This window comes from Phoenix dactylifera, chromosome 6 (assembly GCF_051530095.1).
Source record: "Phoenix dactylifera cultivar Ajwa chromosome 6, Ajwa_hap1_PhDact_Kaust_v1.1, whole genome shotgun sequence".
Taxonomy (NCBI): Eukaryota; Viridiplantae; Streptophyta; class Magnoliopsida; order Arecales; family Arecaceae; genus Phoenix; species Phoenix dactylifera.
In genome coordinates, this window is record NC_143195.1 from 3,800,361 (window position 1) to 3,815,627 (window position 15,267).

Sequence of the window (15,267 nt, forward strand, 5' to 3'; positions counted from 1 at the left end):
CCTTCGAGGTCGCTTTACATGGCGAACTTATAACGGGGTCTGCGTCCTTACGCATCCCAAAGCAGCTATGATGAAGATTGCGCCCTTTGGATCTCCGGGATCACTTCGTACGGCGAACTCATGATGAAGGTCCCTGGGCCCGATGGGGCGGCGCCTCGATCTCGTGGTTGAGGCCTCCTTCTTAAATAGGTACGCCGTTTCGTGCTTCAAAATGAACACGTGGCATGATCCGAGGTCGGACGTTTCTGATCTCGTATTGGCGGAATAGTGATCTGGGGAGGCTGAGGTTATATCGGCGCTCCACGCGTCCCTGAGGCTTATTAAATGAAGGGAGCGGGGGTGACGTCCGCTCGTCTTTTAAGGCGGTCCGGTTTTGCGGACCTATGATGAGGCCGCGAGATCTGATGGGACGGCGCTTCGATTTTGTACCCGACATATTGATCCGGAACGAATGCGGTGCTTCGGCTCCCGAGGCCGACACGTGGTGCAATCTAGACGGGGGGTGGAAACTGAACCCGCCGATCTGGGCCGTTAGGGGGGTCTATATAAACCCCTCGAATCTGCCCTAAGAGTTCTATTTGGTTGCCTTTTATTTTCACCGCTTCTACCTTCATTCTACCTCTCGACAAAACCTTGCCGACGGTACCCGGAGCGATTTCCGGCGACTCTTCCGTAGGTTTCCACCCCGTGTTAGCTAGGGTTCCTCTTCCTCCTCCTCCTTACTCCCTTTATCTTTAGTTTGTTTCATTTTTCTGTAAAATGGGTCTTGGTCCAGATGAAGTGGGATCAAATTTGTCGGGGGAGGAGTTGGAGTTAATCCGCTCCCGGTTCTTCTTCCAGCATGGGTTTCGTCTCGAAACTGCGGGGCCGGAGGATAAGGCGACGCGGCCGCCCCCAGGTCGGATCGCGATTCACCGCGAGACGCTCTGGGCCGGTCTGCGGTTCCCTGTTCACGAGTTCGTGAACAACTTGCTGGTGGAGTATCAACTCGTCCCAGCACAGCTTGCCCCAAACTCGTGGAGGATCATAATCGGGTTCTTATCCTTGTGTCTCGCGCACGGGATCCCGACCTCGGTGAGTATTTTCCGCCGGTGTTTTTTATTAAAGAAAAACCCGACGGATGCAGGATGGCTATACTTCGCCTTTCAGGCGGTATGTCACTCTTTCAAGGTGCCCCTTCCTCTATTCATGAGTGGAAGGGGAAATTTTTCTTTCTTGCGTCCGAGGTGCCGTGGGGGTTTAACCCGAGGTGGGGGCACCCTCGGTTGAAAGCTCTCAACAGACTCTCCGAGCCCTCGGGGAGGGAGCTAAGGGTCTTGGACTCCCTGCGAGCCCTCGGGAAGGGGTTCAACCTGACCGAGCTCCTACGGGAGGACGCCTTGGCGAGCGTGGGCTTGAGTTCGGCGCGCCCCGAGGGTAAGAGTAGTCGCATTGTTTTGTTTTTATTTGCTTTCTCTTCTCACTAACACTGGTCCGACACTTAAAAAAATTTTTGGTTTCAGACATCCCCCACATGCCGACCAGCAACACGTCCCTTGTAATAACCCCAAACTTTTTTTTTTATATAAAAAGGGGATAGAATAGTCCTTTAAAATTGATATAAGGGGTAAAATTGGAAGGAATCAAAAGTTAATGGCATAATAGTAGATGCGTTGAAGTGTTAGGGGCAAAATGGGAAGGGATCAAAAGATAATGGCATAATTGCAGATATATCGAAATGGCAAGGGCAAAATGGAAATTAATAATATTAAATAAAGGATGAATAGTGCTTTGATGTGATTTAAAGGGGGGGTTTACGGTGGCTTTTGGAACGAAACCGAGAGACAGAGAGGGGAAGTCTCAGGCGGTGGAAACACAGAGAGAGGGAAAAAGAGAAGAAGAAGAAAAAGAAGAATAAGAAGAAGAAAGAGGGAGGGGATTCGAGGTGCAAGGAAGCTCCGGTTGCGCTGCCAGCTGAAGGAAAAAGTGTAGATCTCCTTCTCCTCTACGCAAGGACCTAAGTTTCACAAGAAGAAAAAGGTAAATACCCGTCCCTACCCAGTATTTTAAATAATTTATGCTATAGAAATGGTAGATGACAGTTGTAGAGGGTATTAAAAGAGGAAGAATCGGATTTCGACAAATTTTTCCGGCACTACGGAAAAATTGTGTCGAAGTTTCAATTTTGGTGAATTATTTCGGGGGTCAATCGGCCTTCGATGGGGATGCATATTACCATTTTGGAAACCCCTATGAGTGTAGAACATTGGGTATAAATTTTATAAAAATTAGAGTTCGAAAAGTGGATCAAAATCGGGATGAAGTGACCCACTGTCGGTCCGGGTTACTGTTCATCTGAGATAAAAAGGATGAAAAAAGTGGTGTTGGGTCGACTCAAAGTAAGCCGGAGTCGACTCAGGGCTGAGTGGGGTCGACCCAAGTCTGGTAGGGTCGACTCTCTCAGAAAATCCCAGAGAATGGGGATTTTCGGCTCAGTGCTTGGGGTCGACTCAGGGTAAGCTGGGATCGATCCAAGCGGGAGAGGGTCGACTCTCAAAGTTGGGGTTAACCCAAGATTTAGTAAAATTTTGGATTAGAAGGGATTCGATCCTTTCGCACACTTTGATCCTAAAGTATTGGTCCAAGGTGTGTGTGGGATACTCTTACATCATGATTCATGTAAATTGAGGATTAATTAATATGAATAAAAGGAAAAAGGAAAGGATTTAGGAAACCGGAGAGTTGAATTAATTAAAGTTCCCTATATTATAATTGGCACGTAGATTATGGCTCTTGATACAAACCTAAATGTATTGTAAATGCATGTATCAGTTGAGCAAGAAGCTAGGAAACAAGAGGAAGAAGTTCTCCACTGCCAGCTGTAGATTTTTGGAGGCGTATCAGGGCTGTGCCAGATTGACAGGTGAGTGGGAGTCATGTACTTTGCACCATGAGCATCCTTAATTCATTTTCATGAATACCGCCAAGTGTGAATTGATTCCACTTATGCATATTGATTGATATTGTAGTAGATTCCTCTATAATCTTATTTTTCCATACTTGATTATCTTGTGCACGCATTTGAGGGAACATTGAGAGGAATTACAGGGGGTGGAAGAGTAGTTAAATTGGATCTGAATTGTGAAATGATTTCTTTTGTAAATTGATTCATTTCCTCTATTTGAAAGACTTGTGAGTGGTAGCCTTGATTATACTCTTTTATGAGTAGTTAAATTGGATCTGAATTGTGAAATGATTTCTTTTGTAAATTGATTTCATTTTCTCTATTTCAAAGACTTGTGAGTGGTAGCCTTGATTATACTCTTTTATGAGTAGTTAAATTGGATCTGAATTGTGAAATGATTTCTTTTGTAAATTGATTTCATTTCCTCTATTTCAAAGACTTGTAAGTGGTAGCCTTGATTATACTCTTTTATGAGTAGTTAAATTGGATCTGAATTGTGAAATGATTTCTTTTGTAAATTGATTTCATTTCCTCTATTTCAAAGACTTGTAAGTGGTAGCCTTGATTACACTCCTTTATGAGTAATTAAATTGGATCTGAATTGTGAAATGACTTCTTTTGTAAATTGATTTCATTTCCTCTATTTCAAAAACTTGTAAGTGATAGCCTTGATTATACTCCTTTATGAGTAGTTAAATTGGATACGAATTGTGAAATGATTTCTTTTGTAAATTGATATCATTTTCTCTATTTCAAAGACTTGTAAGTGGTAGCCTTGATTATACTCCTTTATGAGTAATTAAATTGGATCTGAATTGTGAAATTACTTCTTTTGTAAATTGATTTCATTTCCTCTATTTCAAAGATTTGTAGAGCCCATTTCAGTGGTATATTGAGTTGCATTGCACACCCTTGACCCCTCACTCCCAACCCTGATGTTAGTTTATGATTGGGTCGGAGTCGAGTGAGTGGTAGTCTTAATTATGCTCCTTTTAGTAGAGTATTGGGAGGGTGCATTATGGCATTTATGCATGGCTTGGCAGTATCTGCAGGACACCTATAGTCGATGGGGTTGAACATCGGCCTTTGTGCACATAGTAGCCTTCTGGGTGGGCGGAGCCCAGTCCCTTCCTAGGGGGGACACGGCCCTAGGCGTAGGATTGGCCAGTCCTACGACTTATATTCTGCTTGCCGCCGGGCATAGTAAGACCCCGCGAGGTGCAGTATGGCTTTCCGCGGATGTAGAATTTCCGCGAGGTGCCGTTTAGTATATAGATGTGAGACGGATTTTTGTTCTGGATACTGGCCAGCATTTACATTATCAGTATGGTGTCTTATCCTGCATATGCATGTGACAGTGGGGAGTTGTTGCTGGTTCGCCTGGGGCATAAAACCCACCTCCCAACAGCTGTCTAGCATTTACATTATCGATATGGTGTCTTATCCTGCATATGCATGTGACAGTAGGGAGTTGTTGCTGGTTCGCCTGGGGCGTAAAATCCACCTTCCGATAGCTGTCTTGTTGATGATTCAGCCTATTGACACCTGATTTATATGATTCAGTACTATGACCTGTTGAGCATATTCACGTTATCATACATACTTATTTGATTATTCTATATATGCTCCAGATGAGTTGATTGGGATTGTGATGATTTACTCCTTATTTCTTATGTTGAGTTATGTGTACCCTGTTCTTGACGACTGCTCATATGCTCTTGAGATTTCACCTCGAACCATGATTATATCTTGTCTCATGTGCATAGTACTCTCTACTCCACTCACCGAGTATTTATATACTCACTCTCCAGTTTGATATTTTTGATTGCAGGGCAGGTATTGTATAGAGAGGAGCAGGATTAGTAGTTGCCTGCTAGCTGTGCCGTTTCATAGTATAGTATAATGTAGATAGAGGTTTATACCCTTTTGGTGTATTATAAACCTTCTGTTATATATAGTGTATAGTTACAGTCATAGATCCTGTTGTGGATATGGGTTTGACCATGGATGGAATGGGAACCAGATTTTTATACAGATGAGTTATATGCCTGTGATGATGTATTGATATATATTGTTCAGGTTCATTATGTGACAGGTTATGTGATTGCTGCTCTGACAGGTAGTGTTGTTGTATATAATGAGATAATCCTGACAGGTCACCGTAGGAAAGGTGATCATTTTGTGCATGCATCATGCCAAAATTCTTCAGAATTTATTGATGATTGATAGGTAGTAGGGTTCTACGTGGTGGCTGGTGGCCTTATGCCTACCCGCACCCTAGGACTGTCACGGCGGCCCGCCGGGAACGGGGCGGGGGTCATGACATCCCTCTTCTCCCGGTTGAAGAGGCGGGAGGCCGAGCCCGGGGGGGCTATTCCCCAGCCTCGGAAGAAGTCGAGGTCGGCCGGTGCTTCTACATCGGCCGGGACGGGAGGCCCGGAGGCGGGGGTCTCCGCAGCTGATCAGGGGCGGACACGGGCCACCGGCGACGCGGGCCCAGTGGCCCCTCTCTGTCCTGCCCCCGTCGCCCAGCGGGGGGGGGGGGGCGACTGTGATCCATTTGCGTCACCCGGGGCCTGAGCCGAGTAGAGGCCCCGAGGTCCCTAGCTCAGACGAGCCGAGCTCTTCAAGGGTCCCGAGGGAGGAGTCGGCCGAGCCAGGGTCCCCACTCCTCGAGGGGAGCTCGGCCATCCTTGATGCCGATGTCGCACGCGCCGTGTTTCGGCGTGCGATGCTTCCAGCGGACCGGGCCGAGTTCTGAAACTTGCCGCTGGAAGAGATTGTCGACGGTACCTACCGCAATACCGTTCGGATAAGCTACTTTTCTAATTTTCCTTAGGCTATTGGCGAACATGTTATATGTTTTTCAACTCGTAATTGCTTTACCTTTTTTCTCTTGCAGCACATCCACGAAGTCGACACCCTGGTATTCATTGCCCAAGGGTGTCAAGAAGAGACTCGGCAGCTTAGCCAGCAATTAGAGCCGGCTAAGAAGATAATTGCCGAGTTGGAGGCGGCGCTGGCCGAGGCCGAGGCGCGGAGGGAGGTGACGGAAGCCGGGCGACTAGCAATGGTCGAGGTGCTCGAGGAAGAAAGGGCTGCCCATTCCTTGGCCAAGTCAGCCCTGCGCGCTTCGGAGGCGCGCCTGGGGGAGGTCCAGTCCGAGGTCGCGGGCCTCAAGTACGAGGGCGGGGTCTTGCGCCTGAAGGTCGAACAATTAGAGGCCCGGGAAAGGAGGGCGCTCGAGCGGGCCGAGCATGCTGTAGACTCCTTCAAGGAATCGGAGGAGTTTCGCGACATGTTGGAGGAGGAAACCGTCGACGGGTTCCTCCGGGGCTTCGAGAACTTCCGGAGGCAGATGGCCAGGTTCTGCCCCCAGCTCGATCTTTCAACGGTTCGTCCGAGGATGAGGCTGGGTTACAACTCCGACTCTGACGACGTTCCCGCCGCCCTGGCATCCGAGGGGGAGTCGGCCGAGTTGGACGCAGCCGAGCCGGCGGTGGCGGAGCCCATCCCTCGTGAAACCAACGAGGGCGTTTCCGAGGCACCCGCCGAGGCCCCTGCCGCAGACCCCGAGCCTGCGCCCGCTGAAGACCCTCCAGTCATCGCCATAGATGACCCCGAGGGTGACGCCGACGCGACCGCCGCCCCTTAGGACTTAGATTTATTTCTTCTTTCTATTGTAATCGAGGTCGGCCTTCAAATTTTTGAATGGTCGACCTCCAACTTTGTACTTAGCCTCTGGGCCTTTTATTAATGAAAAATCCTTTTTGTCATTCCGTGTTGATCTTTTTCTTTGTCTTCCTTTGTTGTAAACGAGGCCGGGACTTTAACTTAATTGTTTTACCGACCCTCAACTTTGTATATTAGCTTTCGAGTCTGCTTGATAAAGGCATGTTTTTTTTTTTTTCCGGCTATGTTTCGCTTTCCTGAGTTCTGATTACGCTAACCAGATGGAGCTCCGAGCTTAGATTCTAGAAAACTTTTGTAAGTCCTGTAGCTCAGACTTGAAGATCTCAGAGGTCGCCGTATTTGGCTTTTAGATTTTTGAGGCACCGAGCTCGGGCCTCAGACCTCCGAGCGGGGCCGTGCTAGACTTGCATAGGCCACTATCTGGGGGTCTAGCCGAGCTTTCGAGCTCAGCTTTCGGACCGTAGGTTTATAAAAAGGTTAGTGCTGTCCCCCGAAGGAGAGCATGAGCCAATAATCAAATCGTCGCCAGGGCTTTCATAGTTATCGCCCTCGGACCCTGCCGAAGTTTCGGCGAGCGGGGTCGGAACCTGTGGAGAATACCCCGACCTTCTTGAGCTCGATCAGTACGCCCGCGGTCGAGGTTGTCTTCATAGGTCGACGTTGGAGTCTTTGTGTATGGGGGCTGAATTGGGCCCTTATTCATGAGGGTTTACATAAGTTGTCATGGAGGTTGTCGGTAGACAGAGCATGCATAAGGTCAGTGGGAGATTAGTCTTAGATCGACTTGTAGGAGCAATCCGACTTTGGCGAGAATAAGGTCCCGATTTTAATCGGGATTTCGCTGGCAATACGTAGATAAATATAACAAGGCGAGCATCAAGTGGAATGTACCTTTTGCATTTCCAAAGTTGCGCTCCTCGTAGCGGAGTGGGTTGCCTTATTTCCTCGCCAACTTTCGGAGTCATTCTTTGACTTTCGGAGAGCTTGGGCTTCTTATGAACCCGATAGCGCCCGCCGAGGTTGAAGTGGTTTGGGGATGCTCCATCAATCCGCGACACTTCCCGAGGTCGAGGGAGTTTGGGACTCTACGGTCGATCCTCGGGGCATCCCGACCTTAGTCGAGGAACCGTGCGCCAGGTCGATGGGTCTGGGAACGCTTTATCGACCTGCGACGCTTTCCGAGGTCGAGGGAGTTTGGGACTCTATGGTCGAACCTCGGGGCATCCCGACCTTAGTCGAGGAACCGTGCGCCAGGTCGATGGGTCTGCGAATGCTCTATCGACCTGCGACGCTTCCCGAGGTCGAGAGAGTTTGGGACTCTACAGTCGAACCTTGGGGCATCACGACCTTAGTCGAGGAACCGTGCGCCAGGTCGATGGGTCTGGGAATGCTCTATCGATCTGCGATGCTTCCCGAGGTCGAGGGAGTTTGGGACTCTACGGTCGAACCTCGGGGCATCCCGACCTTAGTCGAGGAACCGTGCGCCAGGTCGATGGGTCTGAGAATGCTCTATCGACCTGCGACGCTTTCCGAGGTCGAGGGAGTTTGGGACTCTACGGTCGAACCTCGGGGAATCCCGACCTTAGTCGAGGAATCGTGCGCCAGGTCGATGGGTCTGGGATCGCTCTATCGACCTGCGACGCTTTCCGAGGTCGAGAAAATTTGGGACTCTACGGTCGAACCTCGGGGCATCCCGACCTTAGTCGAGGAACCGTGCGCCAGGTTGATGGGTCTGGGAACGCTCTATCGACCTGCAACGCTTTCCGAGGTCGAGGGAGTTTGGGACTCTACGGTCGAATCTCGGGGCATCCCGACCTTAGTCGAGGAACCGTGCGCCAGGTCGATGGGTCTGGGAACACTCTATCGACCTACGACGCTTTCCGAGGTCGAGGGAGTTTGGGACTCTACGGTCGAACCTCGGGGCATCCCGACTTTAGTCGAGAAATCTTGCGTCAAGTCGATGCTCTATCGTCCTGCGACACTTCCCGAGGTCGAGGGAGTTTGGGACTCTACGGTCGAACCTCGGGGCATCCCGATCTTAGTCGAGGAATCTGAGGATCACAAACGATCCGACAATAGAAGAGATAATCATAATCATTGAAAGAAGGTGAATCATTATAAAGAGGAGACTGAGTCCACGTTCCTGATTGCCTAGAACCCCTAGGGGTTTCATTGGTAATACATCCGTAGATTCTCGGATTTCCAGCTTCGTGGAATTGGAATCCCTTTGAGAGATTTCAACTTGTATGCCCCGGGTCGTTGTACTCGGGCGATTTGATATGGCCCTTCCCAGTTTGGGGCGAGCTTTCCCTGCTCAGTTGGCTGAGAAGCCTCGGCTCTCCTGAGGACGAGGTCCCCCACTTTGAAGAGCTTGGGCTTGACTCTGGAGTTGTAGTATTTGGCCGTTTTCTGTTGGTACCTTGCCATGCGGATCCGGGCAACCTCTCGTGTCTATTCAATGAGATTCAGATTATTTCTGAGTCGGGAAGAGTTGGAGTCGGGGTCATAGTGCTCCACCCTTGAAGAAGGGAGGCCGATTTCCAGCGGGATGACAGCCTCTGTGCCATATGCTAGGTTGAAGGGGGTCTCTCCTGTGGGCAATCGGAACGTAGTCCGGTATGCCCAGAGGACGTTGTACAAGTCCTCGACCCACTGTCCTTTGGATCGATCAAGCCTAGCTTTGAGTCCCTGCAAAATGGTACGATTAGTTACCTCAGTTTCTCCGTTTGTCTGGGGATGGGCGACCGAGGTGAAGCGGTGGTCGATGCCGAGCTCGGAGCAAAATTCTCTGAAGTGGACGTTGTCGAACTGTCGGCCATTGTCAGATATAAGGATCCGGAGGAGTCTGAATCTGCAGATTATGGACTTCCACACAAAGTCCCATATCTTTTGCTCGGTAATCCGGGCCACAGGTTCAACTTCAACCCATTTGGTGAAGTAGTCGATGGAGACAACCACAAATTTTCTTTGCCCGGTGGCCAGAGGAAAGGGCCCCAGGATGTCGATCCCCCACTGGGCAAATGGCCAGGGGGCGATGATTGAAGTTAGCAGGGCCGAAGGTCGGCATTGGATGTTGGCGTTCCGTTGGCACCGGTCACACTTCCGAACAAAGTCCGTCGCATCCTTCTGGAGTGTGGGCCAGTAATATCCTTGCCACAGGATCTTATAGGCTAGCGCCCGACCTCCCAGGTGATTTCCGCAAATCCCTTCATGGACCTCTCGGAGGGCATAGTCCGCCTCCGAGGGGCGGAGACATCTGAGGAGAGGAGAAGTGAATGATCGACGATAGAGCCTGTTTTCATATAGGACATACCGAGAAGCTTGGCGCCTGATCCGGCGAGCCTCTATCTCATCATGAGGGAGGGTTCCGTCCTGGAGATAGTGGACGAACCCGTCGATCCAGCTTAGCTCGAAGTCGATGCACATGGTTGGTTCGGGTTCCTCCGTGCTGGGTGTCCGAAGATACTCGAGCGTTGTCTCCTTGGAAAGCTCGCTCATGCGGGAGGTCGCCAGTTTAGACAACTGGTCCGCTTTGAGATTCTCCGCTCTGGAAATGTGCTGGATGCTGAAAGAGCCTAAGGCGGACGTGAGTTCCCGCACTTTTTGGAGATATTTCTGCATCGATGGCTCTTTTGCTTCAAAGTCTCCCTGGACTTGGCTCACTATCAGCTGGGAATCGCTGAAGGCCTTCAGATCTTCCACTTTCAGTTCCTTCGCCAATTTGAGCCCAGCAATGAGCGCCTCATACTCTGCCTCGTTGTTTGAGGCCGAAAACTCGAGGCGTAAGGCTTGCTCGGCCACCACTCCATCCGGGCTGGTGAGGATGAGTCCAGCTCTGCTACCCCCCGAAGTTGAGGATCCGTCCGAATATAGGACCCATGGTAGCCTCGGGGTTCCCTCCATAGATGCAGACGGTAGCTCGGGGTCATCTGGCAAGGTGCATTCCACGAGGAAGTCGGCGAGTGTTTGAGCTTTAATGGCCGGCCTGGGCCGATATTCGAGGTCGAACTCTCCGAGCTCGACCGCCCACTTGGCGATCCTCCCCGCACGATCTGACCTTTGCAATATTTGCTTCATAGGCTGGTCAGTCAGTATGACTATTGTATGTGCTTGAAAATAGGGCCGGAGTCTCCGAGCCGAGATGATAAGGGCAAAAATTGTCTTCTCAAGTTTAGAATATCGGGTCTCAGCATCCCTGAGGACCCGGCTAATGTAGTAGACCGGCTTTTGGAGCTTGTCCTCTTCCCGGACCAGGACTGAGCTTACTGCGACCGGGGAGACGGCCAGGTGTAAATAGAGAACTTCGTCCTGCTAAGGCTTGGCGAGTAGCGGGGGAGAGGCCAAAAGGCGCCTGAGCTCTTCAAAGGCCTACTGGCATTATTCTGACCACAGGAAGTCCTTTGGCCGCTTAAGGATCTTGAAGAAGGGGAGGCAGCGCTCAGCCGATCGGAAGACAAATCTCCCCAAGGCGGCAACCCGTCCGGTAAGCCGCTGCACTTCTTTGACTGTCTTTGGAGGCGTCATCTCTTGCAGCGCTCGGATTTTTTCGGGTTGGCTTCAACTCCGCGCTGGGTCACTATAAAACCCAGGAATTTGCCTGAGGTAACTCCGAACGCGCACTTTGCTGGGTTGAGCTTCATTCGGTACCTCCTGAGCTTGGAGAATGTTTCGTTGAGATCAGCTACATGGTGCTCCGCCACTCGGCTCTTCACCAGCATGTCATCCACATAGACTTCCATATTTTGGCCGATCTGGTCCTCAAAAATTTGGCTGACCAGCCTCTGATATGTGGCTCCAGCGTTCTTCAGACCGAAAGGCATCACCTTGTAGCAATAGGTGCCCTTGTCGGTGATGAAGGCCGTCTTCTCCTCGTCTTCTGGCGCCATTCGGATTTGATTGTATCCTGAGAAGGCGTCCATGAAGGTCAACAATTGATGTCCTGAGGTGGAATCGACGAGCTGGTCGATGCTTGGAAGGGGAAAACTATCCTTCGGGTAGGCCTTGTTCAGGTCAGTGTAGTCCACGCACATGCGCCATTTCCCATTGGCCTTCTTCAGGAGGACTATGTTGGCGAGCCAGTCTGGGTAGGAGACTTCCCGAATGAAGCCAGCTTCAAGGAGTTTATCCACTTCCTCGGCTGCAGCTCGTTGTCGTTCCGGGGCAGAGCCCCTTTTTTTCTACTTTACAGGTCTGCTGGTCGGCTTCACCCGAAGTCGATGGACCATGACCTCAGGGTCAATTCCTGGTACGTCGGCGGGTGACCAGGCGAAGACATCAGCATTGTCATGCAGGAAGCTGATGAGGAGATCCCTCTCGCGGACGCCAAGGCCGGAGCCGACCTGCACAGTTAGCTCGGAAAAATTTTCTCGTAGAGGAACTTGAACGAGAAGCTCACTGGGCTCTACTTGCTTCTTCCAGAGGTTGTCCCTTGCGTCCAGGGTTTCTATGGGTAGCGAGGGGCCCGTTGCCTGAGTCGGCGCCTCGGTTGGTTGCTTCACTCTGTGAGCGGCCATGTAGCACTGCTTGGCAACCAGCTGATCCCCGCGGACCTCGCCTACTCCTTGGCCGGTGGGGAACCGCATGAGTAGATGTCGGGTTGAGACCACGGCTCGGAGGGCATTTAGCCCTAGTCGCCCAAGGATGGCGTTGTAGGCTGAGGGTAGACGGACCACAAGAAAGTCCGTCCTCACAGTGCTTTCCTGAGGAGCGAGGCCGACCGTAACAAGAGAGCTGACCTCGCCCTCGACTGGGATCGAGTCTCCGGTAAACCCGACCAGTAGGGCATTAATTTTCCGGAGCTGTCCTTCTGGTAACCCCATTTTTCGGTAGGCATGGTAGTACAAAATATTGGCTGAACTTCCATTGTCAACTAGGACACGTTTTACATCAAATTTATTTACAATCATGAAGATGACCACAACGTCATCGTGGGGGTCTCAACCCCTTCCAAATCCTCGTCCGAGAACGAAATGACTTCAGCAGTACGCGGGCGCTTCGGAGAGATTCCTTGGGCTGATCCTCCTGCCGAGGCCCCTCCGATTACATTGATGGTGCCGGCGATAGGCCTGTTGTCATCCGGATTTTCGGACGGTGTGGCGTTTTCCGCTGGCTCCCTTTCCTCATGTCGGTTCCTTACGAACCGATTGAGCACTCCGCGGCGAATAAGCGCCTCTATCTCGTCCCGAAGCTGAAAGCAATCCTCCGTGTCGTGCCCGCGGTCTCGGTGGAAGCGACAGTACTTCCTGGAATTGCGGGGAACTCCTGTATCCCGCATAGGAGGCGGAGGTCGGAAGAAGTCCCTACCTTCGATTTTCATCAAAATTTTGGCCCGAGGAGCATTGACAGGGGTGTAATTTTCGTACCTCCCCGGGTATGTCCGAGGCCGCGGTGGGGACCTTGGTTGAGGCGGGGTCCTCCGTTGAGGTTGTCCCCGCTGCCGAGGCGGGCTTCTCAGTCGGGGGAGGTTCTTCTCTCGGTGGGGGGATCGGTTTCTTTGGCGGCCGTGCTCCTCGCGGCGTTTCTTCTGCTTCCTTGAGGCGGGCTCAATCGCACCCCGCCTGGAGGCGATTGCCTCCTCGGCCTTAGCGTATTTCCGAGCTCAGTCCAGCATCTCGGTGAAGTCGGCTGGGAAGCTCTTCTCGATGGAGAAGAGGAATCGATAAGAGCGGGCCCCAGTCTTTAGAGCCGACATGGCTATTGACTGGTCCAGCTCGTGGACTTCCCACTTGACGGCGGTAAAGCGGTCTAGATACTCCTTGAGGGATTCCCCCTTCTTCTGCTTGATATCCAGGAGGGAGTCCGACGTCCGCCGTTGGCGTCGGCTGGCAGCAAAATTGGTAGCAAACTACCTGCCGAGTTGCTCGAAGGAAGATACCGTGCTCGGCTTTAGCCCAGAAAACCGAAGCCGAGCTGTCCCTCGAAGAGTCGCCGGGAAGGCCTTACAAAGTACGGCCTCCGAGGATCCTTGTAGGGCCATGAGAGCTCGGTAGCTCTCCAAGTGGTCGAGGGGGTCGGTGACTCCACTGTAGGGCTCCACTTGAGGCATCTTGAACCTCACGGGGACCGGCTCATCCTCGATCTGGCGGGAGAAGGGAGACTTGGTAGTAAATTCAAAATCCCCCTCTTGTCTTGCCTTCTTGCTGTGGAGCGCTTCGATCTGGCGCTCCAAGTGCTCCACTTTCCTGTCGAGCTCCCCAACCCGAGGAATCATCACCGTGGTTTGCTCCGGCTCACGGTGGTCTGGGGCTGATTCGGCTTCAGAGGGTTGGGGTCTTCTGTTGAGACCTTCCCCCGGCAGCTCTCTCTGGGGGGAGGCCCGCCCTTCATTGTTGACCCTGGAGGAGCCATGAAGATTCTGGCCCCGAAGAATCGGGCCGTTGGGAGGAAACTCCGGCAAGATCTGGGCCTGCGGGGGGAGCGTTGGTAAGACCTCCTCGCGCCGCAGGCCTTGAACGGCAGCGGCCAGGGTCTGGACTTGCTGCACCAGGGTATTGAATTGCTCCGGCTGGACCTGAGGAACTGGGTCAGCCGGAGTAGGCGAGTTCTGGACAGAGTGTCCAGGACTCTGTGGGGGACGCCGGGAGATGTTGGAGGCTCCCTTACTTCTCAACTTCATGATCGCGACTCGGGCCCTTCCTCTAGCGCCAACTGTTGCTGGAAATTGGACCCGGGGGCGGTCGTCGGTTGAGGAGGGGGAGCGGTCGGTGGACACAGGAGAGTGGCGGTCCGTCAGCGGGCGGCGTCCTCCGTCGGGGTGCCTGCAGAAAAGCCGGTGGCCGGGTTTTCCGGCGCCGGCCCTCCGATGCTTAAGTCAGAGGGGGCAAACTGTGTTTAAAGGAGAAAATAGAGCAGTATCTTTAGAGTTTTCTGTGTCCAACCCCCCCTTTGAGAAGCAAGGGTTCCCTTTTATAGGGGGGTCGGTTTACCTGTGATGTGATTGGGCGAAACCGTCGTACGGCTCGGCATGTTGCTTGGACTGGCACACGATCGGGTGAATCATTGCATTGATATCGGAGGTGAGGCCGTCGTACGACCCGAGCCGGCACGCGATCGGGTGAATCATCGCATTGATGTCGGAGGTGAGGCCGGGGTCAGAGACTTATCACGGCTGACAGGACTCTGCTGAGCTGATTTGTCGTGGAGAGCTGAGGATCCGTAGATAATGGGAGCCATGCGCATTAATTGTTGAGTAAGCCGGAGGTGCGCATTAATTGTTGAGTAGGCCGGAGATTCGCATTAATTGTTGAGTGAACCGGGGGTTTGCAGAGATCATGCGTAATAAATGCTGGGGCAGTGGCAGGATATGGCCCTCGGCCGGACCTCGGAAGGGTACGGCCGTGGTAGGTGGTTGACAAGGACAGACATCCGAGGTCGGGAATTCTCCAGGTCGGAGGTTTCAAGGTCGGATGTTCCGAGGTCGGGCGCCGACCTCGGTCGTCTAAGGTCGGCAGCTATGCGGCCTTCTAGAGGCGGGGTTACTAATAGGTCACTGCTCAAATGGACATTGCAATATCACTTTGTAAAGGCACCATTAAACTTAGAAGAAAGAATCCAAAAGAAATAAACACTAATAAAACAAATAAAAAAAATAAATCATGCTTAATTTCACTATTTTAGGTTACTTAATTAGA